The following is a 19,415-nucleotide window of genomic DNA, read 5'->3' on the forward strand; positions in this document are numbered from 1 at the left end:
TTGTTCTTAAAGTTATACGAAATGCTTAATGAATGAACCAATGTGTTGTACCAAAATTCAAATTTGAGTCGGAACCTTCATTCTATAAGAACAGACAAACCATTATTTTGTTTTATTATCAGTTGAAAAAGAAATTTTATTCAATAATTTTAGTAAGTGTTTGAATGTCAATGATTGGGCCAAGCAGAATTGACACAGCTTTCAAGTTACGGCATTTGTGCAAAGATCCTGCAAATAAATCCGTTGCGCGTGGTGTTAAACTGAAGCAGTAGTGGGTACCTTGCAAACTTGTTGGTGTCCTTCGACAATCTCTCATTCCCTCAAAAATCTTCGTCCACGTTATTGCGTCTTCTACTCCCCGTTCTACAACGGCAGAAAATAGAAAACGTTGCTGGAAGCCCAGTTGCTGAGTCATTCTGATCAGTCTTCTTAACTCATACTGCACGGAGTTATACACTGCGCTGGCGGAAGCCATGGGACGCCTCCCAATACCTTGTCGGACCTGATTTTTGCCCCGCGTAGTGCAGCAGCTGGACGTGGCGTGGACTCAACAAGAGGTCGAAAGTCCATCGTTGCTTGGGAACATGAGGTCCACAAATGGCCGCAGACGGTCTCCAGGTAGCCGGAAATAACGATTTCCAGTCAATGAACTATTTAGTTGGACCACACTGTTATGGAGCCACCACGAGCTTGCAATGTGCCTCGTTGACAACTTCGGGCCATGGCTTCGTTGTGCCTGCACCACCCTCAGACCCTACTGTCAGCTCTTCCGGACTCATCTGACAAGGCCACGATTTTACGGACGCCTAGGGTCGAAGCGATACGGTCACGAGCTCCGGAGAGGTGCTGCAAGCGATGCCGTGCTGTTAAGAAGGCACTCTCGTCGATCGCCTGTTGCCGTAACCCATTCGTAACCACTTTCGCCGCACTGACGGAAGGTATCCGTTCTTCGTAATTCCGACATCGATTTTTGCGGTCATTTCACTCCGTGTTGCTCGTCTGTTAGCTCTGACAAATCCACAAAAGTCCCACCGCTCTCGGTCGTTACGTGGAGGACGTCGGCCACTGTGTTGTCTCCGGAGAGAAGTAATGCCTGAAATTTGGTACTCTCGGCTCACTCTTGATACTGTGAATATTGAATATTGAATTCGCTAACGATTTTCGAAATAGGATGTCCCATGCGTCTACGTCCAACTACCATTCCACATTCAAATTCTGTCAATTCCCTTCCGGCGTCCATAATCACATCGGATACCTTTTCACACGAACCACCTAAATACGGATGACAGCTCCGCCAAGGCACCGCCCTTTTATACCTTGTGTGCGCGATACTGCCGCCATCTGTCTATGTGTACAGCGCCATCCCACGACTTTTAGCCACCTCAGTGTACGTTACAGTTTATACGACGATGACGTGCTCAGAAGAAATGCCTCAGAAATTTTTATGCAAAAATTCAAATATTTTTAAATAAAAAATGCTTAACAACATTGTAAACTTTATTCTTCGTGTCTACACATTTACTTGTGAACACAGTCACGCTGCCGATGAACACATTTCTCCCAACCGGAGACGAGTTTGCTGATACCGTCACCGTTCCCTGTCTGACATTGTTGACGGAGCCAAAACCTCACATCTCCTTGCAGCCCTTCATTACTACGAAAGTGGAGTCCTCGAAGGTGTTTTTAAGTTCTAGAAACATATGATAATCGGATGGAGCCGAGTCGGGAGTGTAAGGAGGATGATCGATGACAGTGAAGCCAAGGCGTCGGATTATTGCGGATGAGGGAAGGCTCGTGTGTAGAAGGTCAGTCTCGTGATGAAGGAGGGGGCGGTCCATATGTGGACGATCTCTTCGAATCCGAAACTCTATTACAGCACGCAGACAGCCACGTTACACTCTGCAGTTCGGAACCGTCTAGACGCAGATGGTTGCATATATGTAGACACGAAGAATAACGATATAGAATGCTAAAAAAGTGTGTTTTATTAGAAATGTGTACGAGTTTTCACATAAAAATTCGGTATCATTACTTTTCAGCACGCTCTCGTAATGACCTAAAATGTGCTTAAAAATAAATTCATGACTTTCAAAGTACTTTGTCTGGACATTACCCGATTTCATATGAAACACAATGATTTGACATGCAACACCTAAAGTAACTGGAGAGATTAGGAATCCCATGTTGGTCGAAGGCTCGATGAAAGGAAATGTTGGCACTCACTTGCGCTTGGCAGAGAGTGGGCAAAGTTTGTGACAAAAACAGAAATAAATCTCTCTGGCCATAGCGCCGATAGAAAAGGATATGTAAATATACAACTCTTTCATACAAATTAACATATTTGAGATAACAGAGGTTCGCAAATGAAGGAAAAAGTAAGGAAAATATGTTTTAATACGTCAGAAAAATTCCGTCACAATTCGCAACAAATCTCTAAATGGTACAAGCAAGCGACTCATCGCAGTGTCTCGAACAACAGCGGGAATACATATGTGTACCGTGAACCTCTGCAGTCAATGAACCTGAGTGGTAGAGAAAGTGACTCGTTAAGTCTTCCTATCTTAACAGCAGAAAAATGCTTAAAGCCGGCCGAGGTGGACGAGCGGTTCGAGGCGCTACAGTCTGGAACCGCGCGACCGCTACGGTCGCAGGTTGGAATCCTGCCTCGGGCATGGATGTGTGTGATGTCCTTAGGTTAGTTAAGTTTAAGTAGTTCTAAGTTCTAGGGGACTGATGACCTCAGAAGTTAAGTCCCATAGTGCTCATTCCCATTTGAACCATTTAAATGCTTAAAATTCGCCACAGACTTCTGTCTTCCCTCACATGGTGTTGCGTTACATTTCATGTAGAGACAAATTACTATTAATGAAACTGATGCTAGCAATTTAAAGTAGTGTTGAAGATTAGCGAGTTCCGCTCTTTCATGAAACTTGGTCTAACTTCACATAGCGGTAAATGATACGAGCAGTACATTGCCTCCTTGACGGCAGAGGCGTGCTCACTTCGGCTAATACACAAACACACAAACACACACACACACACACACACACACACACACACACACACACACATATGCAACGCCACAGAACAAGCTGTTACTCCTAACCTCACCTAACTCCGCCTCCTCTCCCAACTGCACAGTTACACATGGTACCCGAGGACACGTCCATCGGGAGGAAGTTTGGGCGGTAGGACGACGACACATCTACTACATTTACATCGATATTGTACAACCCGTCTGACAGTGTGTGACGGATGGTTCTTCTGGTACCACATATTCCCCTTTCCCGGCTCCATTCGTGAATGGTCCGCAACTCGTGGTCGTGCGGTAGCGTTCTCGCCTCCCACGCCCCGGTTCCCGGGTTCGATTCCCGGCGGGGTCAGGGATTTTCCTGCCTCGTGATGACTGGGTGTTGTGTGCTGTCCTTAGGTTATTACGTTTAAGTAGTTCTAAGTTCTAGGGGACTGATGACCATAGATGTTAAGTCCCATAGTGCTCAGAGCCATTTGAACCATTCGTGAATGCCGCGAGGGAAAAATAACTCTCGATGAATCTCTGTATTAGCTGCAATTCCTCGGATTTGCTGGTTGGTGTCATTTAGAGAGCAAGTAAAATGTTGTTTATGTCACAGCAGTACGTCACGTATGTGATTCAGCGTATTGACCATTGCAGCTGTACTGTACAGCAAGTAAGATACACACGTAGTCCCCCACTAGGAACACTGTGCAGCCAGAGAGGCCCACAGTCGGAAGAGAGCGCGGGGTCCGGGTGTCCTGTGACGCAGCTCCCGTGCCGTGCGGATGACAGGTTCGTCACGGCGTGCGCCAACTGCAAACGCACTCCTAATCTGAAGTACCCTGGGCACACGGGTCCACCTTGATATTCTGGCGGTATATGGACCAAGCGCAATGCCACGTTTAGTCATAGTGAAATGGTGCCAACAATTTGACCAATCCTGTCCGGACGTGAGTGATGCTGATCGGGACGATTGGGAAGGAAGGCGACAGGCGTCGGCCACAGACGACTGTGTTCTGGCGAGACGTTCACACAGCGGTTTCCGAATCGCTTCGTGACCTATGGCTTGCACGATGATTCGAACGTTTCGACGTTGGTTTACGAAGGCTTGGTGCGTGTGTGTGCATGCGTATGTGTGTGTGTGTGTGTGTGTGTGTGTGTGTGTGTGTGTGTGTGTGTGTAGTTGACAGAGTATGATAGGTTGCCCTACCTGACGAGGGAACTCATGCTGACTGCGTCATATTCGCAAACGATGTCGGATCCTAAGACCCATTAGATACTACCACAAAATGTTACATTCTCAGCTCATCGTCGACAACGGGGCTGGATGTTGTTGTGTCCGAAGTCGTACACATCTGCCGACGAGTTATCGTACTTACGTGTGGGTCTCATCAGTAGTCGGGCAAGGCCGGCGTCACCCCACTCTCCATTGTTGCCAAATTTATTCAAGATGGTGTCGATGACGACATCCAATATGGTGGCATGTAGACTTGGCAACATCGCATGACGTCATCCAAGATGGCGGATTTTGGCGCGAAAATAGGATAATTGTGCTACGTCCACTAACCTAACCTCAAGAAAAAAATGGCGGGAAATTTGAATTTTGGCGCGAAAATAGACCAATTGTGCTACGTCCCCTAACCGAAGCCTCCAGAAGAAAAGATAGCGGGAAGTTCGAATTCCTACAGGATAATGCATGCAAAAACCGTACTTGTCTTTATTATTATTGATTATCATTTATTAATATTGATTAACATTGATTATCATTGATTATCATTTATTATCATTCATCATCATTTATTATATTTACTATTATTGACCTGCCTCCACTAGAAAATTCCCTCCAAATTCAAATTCCAGCACGATAATGGCTGAAAAACCTTACTTTTGTTTATTATTATTCATTATTATGTATTATCATTCATTATCATTTATTATTATTTATGTTTATTTATTATCAATTATTATTATTTATTATCATTATTGGCCTACCACTACTAACATAGAAAATAGCGCCAAGTTCAATCATTTATTATTATTTATTCAATACGCCTGATTTTTGAGGCAAGAAAGTCACTTCCGTTACAAGCATAACAAAAAAATAGGTGACAAGTTCAAATTCCAACACGATAATGGGTCACACATACTAAGTAGGCCACCTCATCGTACTAAGTTTGAATTTTCTCGCTGTCATTGTTTCACACCCAAGCTATCAAAATCTCGTCAAATAATAATAATAATAATAATAATAATAAACTGCACTTCCACTAATCTAAGTCAACTCCTGTGAATTCGTGGGAAATGGACTGAGGTCTTTATTTCAAACAGTATGGTCATCACTAGTTCTCCAACATCACATCTTTGAGATCGCACCAGCACCCACCGTGATCGCTACGAGGTCTGGAGTCCAACTGTGTGTTAGTTCGCATCACAGCCACCCGAGGACGTCGCCGTGACGTCATTTAAGATGGCGGCAAGAAAGCCATTTGGGTCACGTCCACCAAGTTTGAATTTTCGTGGTCACTTATGCTTCCGCCGGTAAATTATTAAAATCGCGCCACTTGTACTAACCTAAGTCAGCAGGTGGGGAAATGACTTTATTTCAGGCATTATGGCCAGTCGGTTCGCGACCCATCACGCCGCTTTGTGGGACAAGCATCGCCCCGCCACACGTTTGCGTATTCTGTATTTGCTAGTATTGTACACCCGCTTGTGTGTGATCCACTGTTTCTATTTGTTGTTTGCAAAGTCTGCATTTATCCGTTGGCGTATTGGGATCTTTAATAATATGCTTGCTGTAATATCTGGTGTTTATTGTTTGATCCTGTATTGCAATCATGAATCCTTCTGTTTCACTGTATATGTTGCCTTTTCTTAGCCATGTCTTGGATGCGTCTTGATCGATGTGTGGCTGTGTTAGATGATACGGGTGCTTGCCATGTAGTGTTTTCTTTTTCCAATTAACTTTCTTCGTATCTGTTGATGTTATGTGATCTAAAGGGTTGTAGAAGTGGTTATGAAATTGCAGTGGTGTAGCCGATGTATTTATATGAGTGATTGCTTTGTGTATTTTGCTAGTTTATGCTCGTTCTAGAAAGAATTTTCTTAAATTGTCTACCTGTCCATAATGTAGTTTTTTTATGTCGATAAATCCCCTTCCTCCTTCCTTTCTGCTTAATGTGAATCTTTCAGTTGCTGAATGTATGTGATGTATTCTATATTTGTGGCATTGTGATCGTGTAAGTGTATTGAGTGGTTCTAGGTCTGTGTTACTCCATTTCACTACTCCAAATGAATAGGTCAATATTGCTACAACATAAGTACTTATAGCTTTTGTTTTGTTTCTTGCTGTCAATTCTATTTTCAGTATTTTTGTTAGTCTTTGTCTATATTTTTCTTTTAGTTCTTCTTTAATATTTGTATTATCTATTCCTATTTTTTGTCTGTATTCCAGATATTTATAGGCATCTGTTTTTTCCATCGCTTCTATGCAGTCGTTGTGGTTATCCAATATGTAATCTTCCTGTTTAGTGTGTTTTCCCTTGACTATGCTATTTTTCTTACATTTGTCTGTTCCAAAAGCCATATTTATATCATTGTTGAATACTTCTGTTATCTTTAGTAATTGGTTGAGTTGTTGATTTGTTGCTGCCAGTAGTTTTAGATCATCCATGTATAGCAAATGTGTGATTTTGTGTGGGTATGTTCCAGTAATATTGTATCCATAATTTGTATTATTTAGCATGTAGGATAGTGGGTTCAGAGCAAGGCAGAACCAGAAAGGACTTAATGAGTCTCCTTGGTATGTTGCACTCTTAATCTGTATTGGCTGTGATGTGATATTATTTGAATTTGTTTGGATATTAAGTGTGGTTTTCAAATTTTTCATTACTATGTTTAGGAACTGTATCAATTTAGGATCTACTTTGTATATTTCCAATATTTGTAGTAGCCATGAGTAGGGTACACTATCAAAAGCTTTTTGGTAATCAACGCATGCATAGTGTAGCGACCTTTGTTTAGTTTTATCTTGATATGTCACCTCTGCATCTATTATCAGTTGCTCTTTACATCCTCGTGCTCCTTTGCAACAACCTTTTTGTTCTTCATTTATAATTTTGTTCTGTGTTGTATGTGTCATTAATTTCTGTGTAATGACTGAAGTTAATATTTTGTATATTGTTGGTAGGCATGTTAAGGGGCGATATTTAGCTGGGTTTGCTGTGTCTGCTTCATCTTTAGGTTTCAGATAAGTTACTCCATGTGTAAGTGTATCAGGGTATGTGTATAGGTCTGCAATGTAACTGTCACATAATTTAGTTGGATGTGAATGTGTTGAGGTGAACTTCTTTAGCCAGAAATTTGCTATTTTATCTTTTCCAGGGGCTTTCCAATTGTGAGTAGAATTAATTGCTTAGGTGACTTCATGTTGCAAAATTATCACTTCAGGCATTAGTGGTATCATCTTGTATGTATCTGTTTCTGCTTGTATCCACCGTGCATGCCTGTTATGTTGTACCGGGTTTGACCATATGTTGCTCCAGAAGTGTTCCATGTCTGTTATATTTGGTGGATTGTCTATTTTAACGTGTGTGTTATCTATTGTCTGGTAAAATTTCTTTTGGTTTGTGTTGAATGTTTGGTTTTGTTTCCTTCTATTTTCACTTTTTTTGTATCTTCTAAGTCGTTTGGCCAATGCTTGTAATTTCTGCTTCTTTTCATCTAATTGCTCTATCGCTTCTTGTTGTGAGATTTTACCTAACCTTTTTCGTTTTTTTTCTGACATTTCATTTCTTATAAATTGTGTTAGCCATCCGATGTCTTTTCTCAGTTTTTCTATTCTGATCTGTAGCGTGTGTTGCCATGCTGGTTTTGTGGGTTTCTTCTGTGTGTTGGTTGGTTCTGATCTCTGCCTAGTGTGTATATTTAGTGCAGTGAGTGCTCCTATATAAACCAGTAGTTGTAACTCTTCCATAGTTGTGTTTTCATTTATTTTGTTGTGTATGATTGTGTTGATAGTTTTTATTGTTGTTTCGACTTGTGGGTTATTTGGCGGTCTATGCAAGAATGGTCTAATGTCTGTATTTGTGTCTTTGTATTCTATATATGTCAGCTGAAATTTTTCTTCTATACCTAACATGTGTGTTACTTCGAGTTCTATTTGTGCTTGTTCTGGTGGCTGTCCTAAGATTTCGTTTTCCTCTGATTGTTTAATTGATGCGTGTTGTTCTTTGTTTGTTTGCTCTGGGACATTTGAGTCCATTACTGTATTTTCTTCTTCTTCTTCTTCTTCTTCTTCTGATTGCACATTATTTTGTTCCAGTATCTGTTGTACTTGTTGTTTGATGTTTTCTAATTCATACTGGGGTATCCTGTTATTTTTGATTATTACACGGATCTGATCACCTAGTCGTTGTTCTGCTAAAAATTTTAATTCTGGGTATCTGATAATAAATGTTGTGTATACTTGTGATCTGTATCCAGTTGTGTTGGTTCCTAGGTTTGTTGCTTGGTAATAACAGAACATGAGGTGTCAATTAAGTTCATCTGACCATCTCATCCTGTGTCTTTGTTTTCCTTCTAGGGTGGTTGCAGGAAGCATATCTTGCAAAACACCTCTATTTGGATTTAAATCAATTTCCAGTTGGCTAGCAGTGTCATTACCATTGTGGGCGGGCATAGAGTTCAAACGTCGTCCCCGACCATGACGGCGCTTGTCCAAGGCTTCTTTAGTTCTGTCCTGAACCAACTAATCACACTAAAAGGAGGGTTAGCCCTATTAGTGGTTTGTCCTTTTCGTCGCCTTTTACGACTGGCAGAAGATACCGGAGGCCTATCCTTTTCCCGGGCCTCCACGGGGTTTATTATTATTATTATTATTATTATTATTATTTGACGAGATTTTGATAGCTTCAGAGTGAAACAGTAAGTGACAGCGAGAAAATTCAAACTTAGTACGATGAAGTGGCCTATGTAGTATGTGTGACCGATTATCGTGTTGGAATTTGAGCTTGTGACCCATTTTTTGTTATGGTTGTAACGGAAATGGCTTTCTTGCAGCCAAAATCAGGCATATTGAATAAATAATAATAAATGATTGAATTTGGCGAGATTTTCTATGTTAGTGGAGGTAGGCCAATAATAATAATAAATAATAATAAATGATGAATAAATAAACATAAATAATAATAAATGATAATGAATGATAATAATGAATAATGAATAATAATAAACAAAAGTAAGGTTTTTCAGCCATTATTGTGCTGGAATTTGAATTTGGAGGGAATTTTGTAGTGGAGGCACGTCAATAATAATAAATAATAATACATGATAATAAATGATAATGAATGATAATAAATGATAATTAATGATAATGAATGATAATAAAAGATAATAAATGATAATCAATGTTAATAAATGATAATCAATAATAAAAAAGACAAGTAAGGTTTTTTCATGCATTATCCTGTTGGAATTCAAACTTCCCGCCATTTCTTCTTCTGGAGGCTTAGGTTAGGGGACGTAGCACAATTGGTCTATTTTCCCGCCAAAATTCAAATTTCCCGCCATTTTTTCTTGAGGTTAGGTTAGTGGACGTAGCACATTTGGCCTATTTTCGCGCCAAAATCCGCCATCTTGGATGAAGTCGTGTGATGTTGCCAAGTCTACATGCCACCATATTTGATGACGTCATCGCCGCCATCTTGAATAAATTTGGCAACAATGGAGAGTGGGGTGACGCCAGCCTTGCCCAACTACTCTCATCAAGTTCTCAAATTGCTATCTTCCTGCTCTGTCATCGTTTTGCTTGTGCTATTTTATATTCTGTGGTTCCTGCTTTTGCACCCACCTTTTCTTCTGTCTGGTTTCTCTTGTCTTCTCGCTACTTGTATTTGTACACTACTCAGTTGTCTTGTCGTTTGAGCATTGTTTAGTTTACTATGGCTACTAAGCCACAATCGCCTGCAGCGCCACCTGGAGAGTATCTGTTCATTCATTTTCAGAGTGATCAAATGGAGCAACTGCTTGAAATGCTGTATGGCTGCGTGACGGCGCAGTTGATTCGAAGCAAGACGCAATACCCAAGGGCAGCTTGACCGCCTGCGTATTTGCAGCGATTTCGTGAGTTTGACGAGGTGAAGGAAGCTTGGCCAGAGTACTTGGCACAGTTCAGGGCGCACATCGCACCTGATCTCGTACAAGGTACTGAAGAGCATTCTTACGTCTCGGCCATGGCGGGAGTGACTATTTATCGCCTTTGCGCAAAACCTTGTCTCACGTCCCGCCCCGAACTACGAAGACCTACCGCAGACTCATACGAAGGTTTATGAGGTCAGGGTTCAAGTGGCAGTTGCCAGTTACAAATTGTTTAGGTTGCGTGAGCAACAAAGACAGACATGCCGTCAGTAGATGAGTGAATTGTGAGGCCTTACTAGACAGTATAGATTCAAATATGACTGTGGCATACTCAGTACTAATGCCCAAATTCATGATACCATCAAGCGCAATGTAACACACTCTCGAACTTGGAAACAGATTCTTAAATACCAAGATCGTTCCTTGCAACGGGTTCTGAAGATTCTGGACTCGTTTCTGTGGACAGCCGCGACAAACAGGCGTGGCCTCCGGCTCGCAAACAAGCGACCCGGCCGGCCACGGCGACAGCGCTCACTTAGACACGTGACCCGTCCACCATAATGCCGTAGTGTCAGTGTCGTCCTAACCACCGTCTGCTTCACATCTGATGTGCAGCGAGCTACCTTAATTTGAGTATTAACTGTATTTTTCTTACTTGTCACTTCTTCTTCCGTGTGTTTTTGCTTTTAGGAAGCTTTAATTATCGAGTGCTATTAATAGTGTTCCAAAGATTTCGTGTTTGTTTAGAATACTTTAGTCAACCATAGTGCCAGTAGTGCTAGTGTTTGTTTTCAATATAGTCCAGAGACAGGTAGTGCTATTTTCATTGCTTTCTACAAGAAGTGGCTAGCAATCACAGTTTAGTCAATAATCAGCCGCCTTTAGTGAATTAGCAGTCTAGTTAAAAGTTGATTAACTCTCTTCAGTAAATAGATTCCTTAGGATGGATAGGATGTGTGACTGCTGTGTACGGACGCAGGAGGAGCTGGCCACTGTTCGCGAACAGCTGAACGTGTTGATGGCCACGGTCAGCCGTCTTCAGGCTGCTGCCTCCGAGTGCAGCGGCAGTGGGGAGTCTGGTGCGTCGCAGGTACACCCCAGGTGTTACATGCTTCACCCACTGTCCCTGCTGTCGAGACATCTTCGCGGGTACCGGGCGCGGTTGGGCCACCCTCTCCCCAAGGGGAGTGGCGGGTTCAGCGGCGTTCGCGGCGCACGAGGCGGAGGGTAAATGTGGAGGCTGGACGCGTGGCATCGCCCGCTCTGCCTGTGAGTGGACATGTGGCTGCTCCTTCAGCAGGCACACGGGGGGAGGGGTTTATTAGTTATTGGGAGCTCCAACGTTAGGCGGGTGATGGAGACCCTTAGGGAAATAGCGAAAAGGTCGCGGAAGAAGGCCAGTGTTCACTCTGTCTGCTTGCCGGGTGGTCTCATCCGAGATGTGGAGGAGGCCCTGCCGGCGGCGATAGAGAGCACTGGGTGCACCCGACTGTAAATTGCTGCTCATGTCGGCACCAATGACTCCTGCCGTCTGGGTTCAGAGGTCATCCTCAGTTCGTACAGGCGGTTGGCGGAATTGGTGAAGGCGGAAAGCCTCGCTCGCGGGGTGGAATCTGAGCTAACTATTTGTAGTATCGTTCCCAGAACCGATCGCGGTCCTCTGGTTTGGAGCCGAGTGGAAGGCTTAAACCAGAGGCTCAGACGATTCTGCGGAGATCTGGGGTGCAAATTTCTCGACCTCCGCTATCGAGTGGAGAAATGTAGGGTTCCCCTGAATAGGTCAGGCGTGCAATACACGCCGGAAGCGGCTACAAGGGTAGCGGAGTACGTGTGGAGTGCACATGGGGGTTTTTTAGGTTAGAGAATTCCCTCCATAGGCCCGACAAAACGCCACCTGAGACGCGGCAAGGTATGAGTAGGCAAAATGCAACAGGGAATAACAATATTAATGTGCTAATAGTAAACTGCAGGAGCGTCTATAGAAAGGTCCCAGAACTGCTCTCATTAATAAACGGTCACAACGCCCATATAGTACTAGGGACAGAAAGTTGGCCGAAACCAGATGTAAACAGTAATGAAATCCTAAACTCAGATTGGAATGTATACCGCAGAGACAGGCTGGACAGTGAAGGGGGGGGGGGGGCGTGTTTATAGCGATAAGAAGTGCAATAGTATCGAAGGAAATTGACGGAGATCCGAAATGTGAAATGATTTGGGTGAAGGTCACGGTTAAGGCAGGCTCAGACATGGTAATTGGATGTCTCCATAGGCCCCCTGGCTCAGCAGCTGTTGTGGCTGAGCACCTGAAGGATAATTTGGAAAATATTTCGAGTAGATTTCCCCACCATTTTAATTTGCCGGATATAGACTGGGAGGCTCAAACGTTCATAACGGGTGGCAGGGACAAAGAATCCAGTGAAATTTTTTTAATTGCTTTATCTGAAAACTACCTTGAGCAGTTAAACAGAGAACCGACTCGTGGCGATAACATATTAGACCTTCTGGTGACAAACAGACCCGAACTATTTGAAATAGTTAACGCAGAACAGGGAATCAGCGATCATAAAGCGGTTACGGCATCGATGATTTCAGCCGTAAATAGATATGTTAAAAAAGGTAGGAAGATTTTTCTGTTTAGCAAAAGTGACAAAAAGCAGATTACAGAGTACCTGACGGCTCAACACAAAAGTTTTGTCTCAAGTATAGATAGTGTTGAGGATCAGTGGACAAAGTTCAGAACCATCGTACAATATGCGTTAGATGAGTATGTGCCAAGAAAGATCGTAAGAGATGGAAAAGAGCCACCGTGGTACAACAACCGAGTTAGAAAACTGCTGCGGAAGCAAAGGGAACTTCACAGCAAACATAAACATAGCCAAAGCGTTGCAGACAAACAAAAATTACGCGAAGCGAAATGTAGTGTGAGGAGGGCTATGCGAGAGGCGTTCAATGACTTCGAAAGTAAAGTTCTATGTACTGACTTGTCAGATAATCCTAAGAAATTTTGGTGTTATGTCAAAGCGGTAGGTGGATCAAAAAAAATGTCCAGACACTCTGTGACCAAAATGGTACTGAAACAGAGGATGATAGACTAAAGGCCGAAATACTAAATGTCTTTTTCCAAACCTGTTTCACAGAGGAAGAGTGCACTGTAGTTCCTTCTCTAGATTGTCGCACAGATGACAAAATGGTAGATATCGAAATAGACGACAGAGGGATAGAGAAACAAATCGCTCAAAAGAGGAAAGGCCGCTGGACCTGATGGGATACCAGTTCAATTTTACACAGAGTACGCGAAGGAACTTGCCCCCCTTCTTGCAGCGGTGTACCGTAGGTCTCTAGAAGATCGTAGTGTTCCAAAGGATTGGAAAAGGGCACAGGTCATCCCCGTTTTCAAGAAGGGACGTCGAACAGATGTGCAGAACTATAGACCTATGTCTCTAACGTCGATCAGTTGTAGAATTTTGGAACACGTATTATGTTCGAGTAAAATGACTTTTCTGGAGACTAGAAATATACTCTGTTGGAATCAGCATGGGTTTCGAAAAAGACGGTCGTCTGAAACCCAGCTCACGCTATTCGTCCACGAGACTCTGAGTGCCATAGACACGGGTTCACAGGTAGATGCTGTGTTTCTTGACTTCCGCAAGGCGTTCGATACAGTTCCCCACAATCGTTTAATGAACAAAGTAAGAGCATATGGACTATCAGACCAATTGTGTGATTGGATTGAAGAGTTCCTAGACAACAGAACGCAGCATGTCATTCTCAATGGAGAGAAGTCTTCCGAAGTAAGAGTGATTTCAGGTGTGCCGCAGGGTAGTGTCATAGGACCGTTGCTATTCACAATATACATAAATGACCTTGTGGATGACATCGGAAGTTCACTGAGGCTTTTTGCAGATGATGCTGTGGTGTATCGAGAGGTTGTAACAATGGAAAATTGTACTGAAATGCAGGAGGATCTGCAGCGCATTGACGCATGGTGCAGGGAATGGCAATTGAATCTCAATGTAGACAAGTGTAACGTGCTGCGAATACATAGAAAGATAGATCCCTTATCATTTAGCTACAAAATAGCAGGTCAGCAACTGGAAGCAGTTAATTCCATAAATTATCTGGGAGTACGCATTAGGAGTGATTTAAAATGGAATGATCATATAAAGTCGATCGTCGGTAAAGCAGATGCCAGACTGAGATTCATTGGAAGAATCCTAAGGAAATGAAATCCGAAAACAAAGGAAGTAGGTTACAGTACGCTTGTTCGCCCACTGCTCGAATACTGCTCAGCAGTGTGGGATCCGTACCAGATAGGGTTGATAGAAGAGATAGAGAAGATCCAACGGAGAGCAGCGCGCTTCGTTACAGGCTCATTTAGTAATCGCGAAAGCGTTACGGAGATGATAGATAAACTCCAGTGGAAGACTCTGCGGGAGAGACGCTCAGTAGCTCGGTACGGGCTTTTGTTAAAGTTTCGAGAACATACCTTCACCGAAGAGTCAAGCAGTATATTGCTCCCTCCTACGTATATATCGCGAAGAGACCATGAGGATAAAATCAGAGAGATTAGAGCCCACACAGAAGCATACCAACAATCCTTCTTTCCACGAACGATACGAGACTGGAATAGAAGGGAGAACCGATAGAGGTACTTAGGGTACCCTCCGCCACACACCGTCAGGTGGCTTGCGGAGTATGGATGTAGATGTAGATGTCGGCACACGGACCCTGCTGTCGGACGTCAACGTTGAGCGTGCCGAGTTCGAAGCGCTGCTGCTAGCTCAGGAACGATACGACTTGTGCACAAGGTACATCGGCCCCCAACGTGATATATGCGATCGCAACGCACTCCAGCGGCAGCTGCGGGATGTTTCTAGTTCGTAAATCACACTGTTTACTAAACGGCCGCGCGTAAAATTCCCACGTTAGCTCTATTACAACGCACACTTCCTCCACTGTCCATATGCTGGTCACGTTGTTCTATATGTAACATACACAAATAAAAACTTCAATACCCATCTACATGGTTTAACACGAAAAGCAAAGTACCATGTCCAATCAATAAGGACATAGGCTTATAAAAGTTCCATTACAAACAGTGCGACAAAAATTTGCAATACTTGTCCACATAAGATAAACATTACTTCATCGTTCCCATATTTTAGTAAAACCCCGAGGTCAGTCTTACTTGATCACTGTTCCTACCCAGTAGCAGTATCTTTGCAACATGTGAATTACGAAACGTAACAGAAAAAGGAGCAAAATACCTTCATACAAGTAGTGCTAGCTGTCCTTGTAGATTAAGGCAATCGAACAAACTCATTCCTCACAAAAGGGTTAACTTATATCTACATCATATATTGTAGCATATACTTACATTAAACTAATAATATGACATCAAACCTATTAAATACGCGAATGTTAGGAAAAAAAATTAGACGTATCGAGATGCGACCTTTTTTTTTATTTTAGACGAGGGCCGAAATGCGGTAAAAAAATGCAGTTGGACGCGAACAGGCGACCGTAAGTTTACAATGCACGACGTTCACCACCTTTTTTGTTTAATAAAAACGTGAATGTTAGGAAAAAAATGAATTTGGATGTGTCAAGACGCGAACCACCACCCCAATAAACCATTCATCACTTTTTTTTCTGAAAACGGGTATTGAAGGCAATCAATTAAAATTAGACAAAAGAAGGCATTTCGACAAAAACAAAACGGTGAAATCAGAAAAACGTATAGGAAGGAATGGGGCGTCAATTTTAACGTGCCCACACATTAGTTCTTCCGCCACTTAACCACGTCCAATGTGCGGTGGCCATATATTGGGAAAAGGCACACGGATCTGCGTTATATCCGCTCAACATCACGTAGTGGACATAATGGCCAACAAGCCACATGACGATATTGTTCTTCGATCGAGGAAAGAAGGTTGAATAGGGACGCACGAGAATCTCCCCCGAGATAGCCGCCTCCGACGTCCCGAGAAGAAGACAGTTGTCGACGAAGCCATCTCTAATGGTCATAACCGCAGGAAATCAACCGACGAGATAATGTATCAGTTTCATGGCAACGATTGCAGCGATCCGTTACACTGAGGCCAATACGAAAAAGTCGCACGTTGGTAGGTACAATATCATGAACAACTTGGTACCACGAGGACGCCACTTCCATCGGGAAAATCGGGAGGCTGATGTTAGACCAAACAATCTTCCAGTTCGTTTCTGGCGACAGGGCTTCCACAGAGGGAAGACTATAAGGAACTGGCCGGCGGCTTAACAGCATTTTTACGGACAGATTCGCTTGGGAATAACTGACCTGAAGAAAAAATTCCCTGGCGTGCCGTAATTTATAAGTAATCCTACCAATATCTACTGGAGGTGTTAAACTCGCCGGTCGGATACAGTCATAAAGGCGAGCTGTAAGTGCTGGGGGGGGAGGGGGGAGGGGGGGAGGGGGGGGGCGTTGACACGTTAACACGGTGCGACGGATGAATAAGGCAGACGCCTTAACCCGAATGTGAGGGAGGCCCAAACCTCACTGCAAACGGGGCCGCCCCATGACCCCATAACGCACCCGAAATACAGAGTGGCACCAGATAAACCTGCCAGTTAAACTTTGCAACTTGAGGGACATCATCGCAGGAAGTGGAAAGATTTGTGCAATAAAATAAGCCTTACTTAACACATACGTTTCCTGGCCCAAACCTTATGAAGAAGTGAGTGGGAGCGACGCTCGTGTAAAAATCAATTAAAAGCAAAGCGCTTGGCACGGGAATGGTGGAAGCAATCGAAATTAAGTCTCGACATTCAGCAACGGGAGTCAGGAGAGTACGACCCGGAAGACAACTTTGACGGCTCGCGATGATGGTACTCAACAATACCGATAGTCGGCTTTTGACTGCTCGCGCCACTATTTTATAATCATAGTTGAAGAGGGATATTGGGCGGTCCTGATCCACACGCAAACGTCCCGAATTTTTGGAAATCACGACGATTTTAGCAACCTTAAAGCTGGGCGGGAGAAGGCCTCCCTGGAACACTTCATTCACCATGGAAGTTATCGTATCTCCTATTAAAGGCCAAAATCGAATATAAAATTCTTCTGGAAGGCCATCGGGGCCAGGTGATTTGTGGGAAGGAGAACGAGCCACAATTTCAAGTATATCATCGCGATGGAATACAGAGAAAAACTATTCCAGGAAAGCTTGTGTAACAACACGATCAAGGAGGAAGGTGAAATCAACAGACGGTAGACCGTTTGATCCACTTCAGCATAAAGCTCGGAATAGTACTGGTAAAGTTCACACATGATATCAGATTGGGAGGACGACTCACGCCCATCTAGAGAAGGAATGGTAGAAAGACACGGCCTTTGAGATCGCTTGTGAAGCCGGAGAAGATGATAGAGAGAGGTCAACCCAACCTGTACGATTGAACGAGGCTGGGAACGCAGCCGGACCCCGGCCATTTGCCTGCGTTTGAGTTGCAGAAGTTTTGCCTTCACACGGTGGACGTCGACGACCCTCAAGGGGGCATCACGAGCATTATCGTGAAGATCGCGAAGGACTGCGTAATAAAATTCCCTACTGCGCCTTGTTTCAGCCGACTTTTCAACACTAAAATGCCTGAGTGTATTTCGAATCAGGGGTTTAGCAAAGGCGACCCACCATTCGAGAAGTGAGGAATAACGCGACAGGGATTGGGTTGTCTGCCGCCATACGTGTGCGATGATGCCTTCCAGAGAGGGGTCCGTGAGATGTAGAGTGTTTAACTTCCATAAAGGGCGCGAAATATGGACCCGCTGCGAGACGTGGTTAAAAGTCATTGAAACAGCAGTGTGATCAGTGAAACGGTCATGAATTGTTGTTGTTGTTGTTGTGGTCTTCAGTCCTGAGACTGGTTTGATGCAGCTCTCCATGCAACTCTATCCTGTGCAAGCTTCTTCATCTCCCAGTACTTGCTGCAACCGACGTCCTTCTGAATTTGCTTAGTGTATTCATCTCTTGGTCGCCCTCTATGATTTTTACCCTCCACACTGCACTCCAATGCTAAATTTGTGATCCCTTGATGCCTCAGAACATGTCCCACCAACCGGTCCCTTCTTCTTGTCAAGTTGTGCCACAAACTCTTCTTCTCCCCAATTCTATTCAACACCTCCTCATTAGTTATGTGATCTACCCATCTAATCTTCAGCATTCTTCTGTAGCACCACATTTCGAAAGCTTCTATTCTCTTCTTGTCTAAACTATTTATTGTCCATGTTTCACTTCCATACATGGCTACACTCCATACAAATACTTTCAGAAACGACTTCCTGACACTTAAATCTATACTCGATGTTAACAAATTTCTCTTCTTCAGAAACGCTTTTCTTTCCATTGCCAGTCTACCTTTTATATCCTCTCTACTTCGACCATCATCAGTTATTTTGCTCCCCAAATAGCAAAACTCCTTTACTACTTTAAGTGTCTCATTTCCTAATCTAAATCCCTCAGCATCACCAGACTTAATTCGACTACATTCCATTATCGTTTTGCTTTTGTTGATGTTCATCTTATATCCTCCTTTAAAGACACTGTCCATTCCGTTCAACTGCTCTTCAAGTCCTTTGCTTTCTCTGACAGAATTACAATGTCATCGGCGAACCTCAAAGTTTTTATTTCTTCTCCATGGATTTTAATACCTACTCCGAATTTTTCTTTTGTTTCCTTCACTGCTTGCTCAATATACTGATTGAATAACATCGGGGAGAGGCTACAACCCTGTCTCACTCCCTTCCCTACCGCTGCTTCCCTTTCATGTCCCTCGACTCTTATAACTGCCATCTGGTTTCTGTACAAATTGTTAATAGCCTTTCGCTCCCTGTATTTTACCCCTGCCACATTTTCAATTTGAAAGAGAGTATTCCAGTCAACATTGTCAAAAGCTTTTTCTAAGTCTACAAATGCTAGAAACGTAGGTTTGCCTTTCCTTATTCTTTCTTCTAAGATAAGTCGTAAGGTCAGTATTGCCTCACTTGTTCCAATATTTCTACGGAATCCAAACTGATCTTCCCCAAGGTTGGCTTCTACTAGTTTTTGCATTCGTCTGCAAAGAATTCGCGTTAGTATTTTGCAGCTGTGGCTTATTAAACTGATTGTTCGGTAATTTTCACATCTGTCAACACCTGCTTTCTTTGGGATTGGAATTATTATATTCTTCTTGAAGTCTGAGGGTATTTCGCCTGTCTCATACATCTTGCTCACCAGATTGTAGAGTT

This window comes from Schistocerca nitens, chromosome 6 (genome assembly GCF_023898315.1).
Source record: "Schistocerca nitens isolate TAMUIC-IGC-003100 chromosome 6, iqSchNite1.1, whole genome shotgun sequence".
Lineage (NCBI taxonomy): Eukaryota > Metazoa > Arthropoda > Insecta > Orthoptera > Acrididae > Schistocerca > Schistocerca nitens.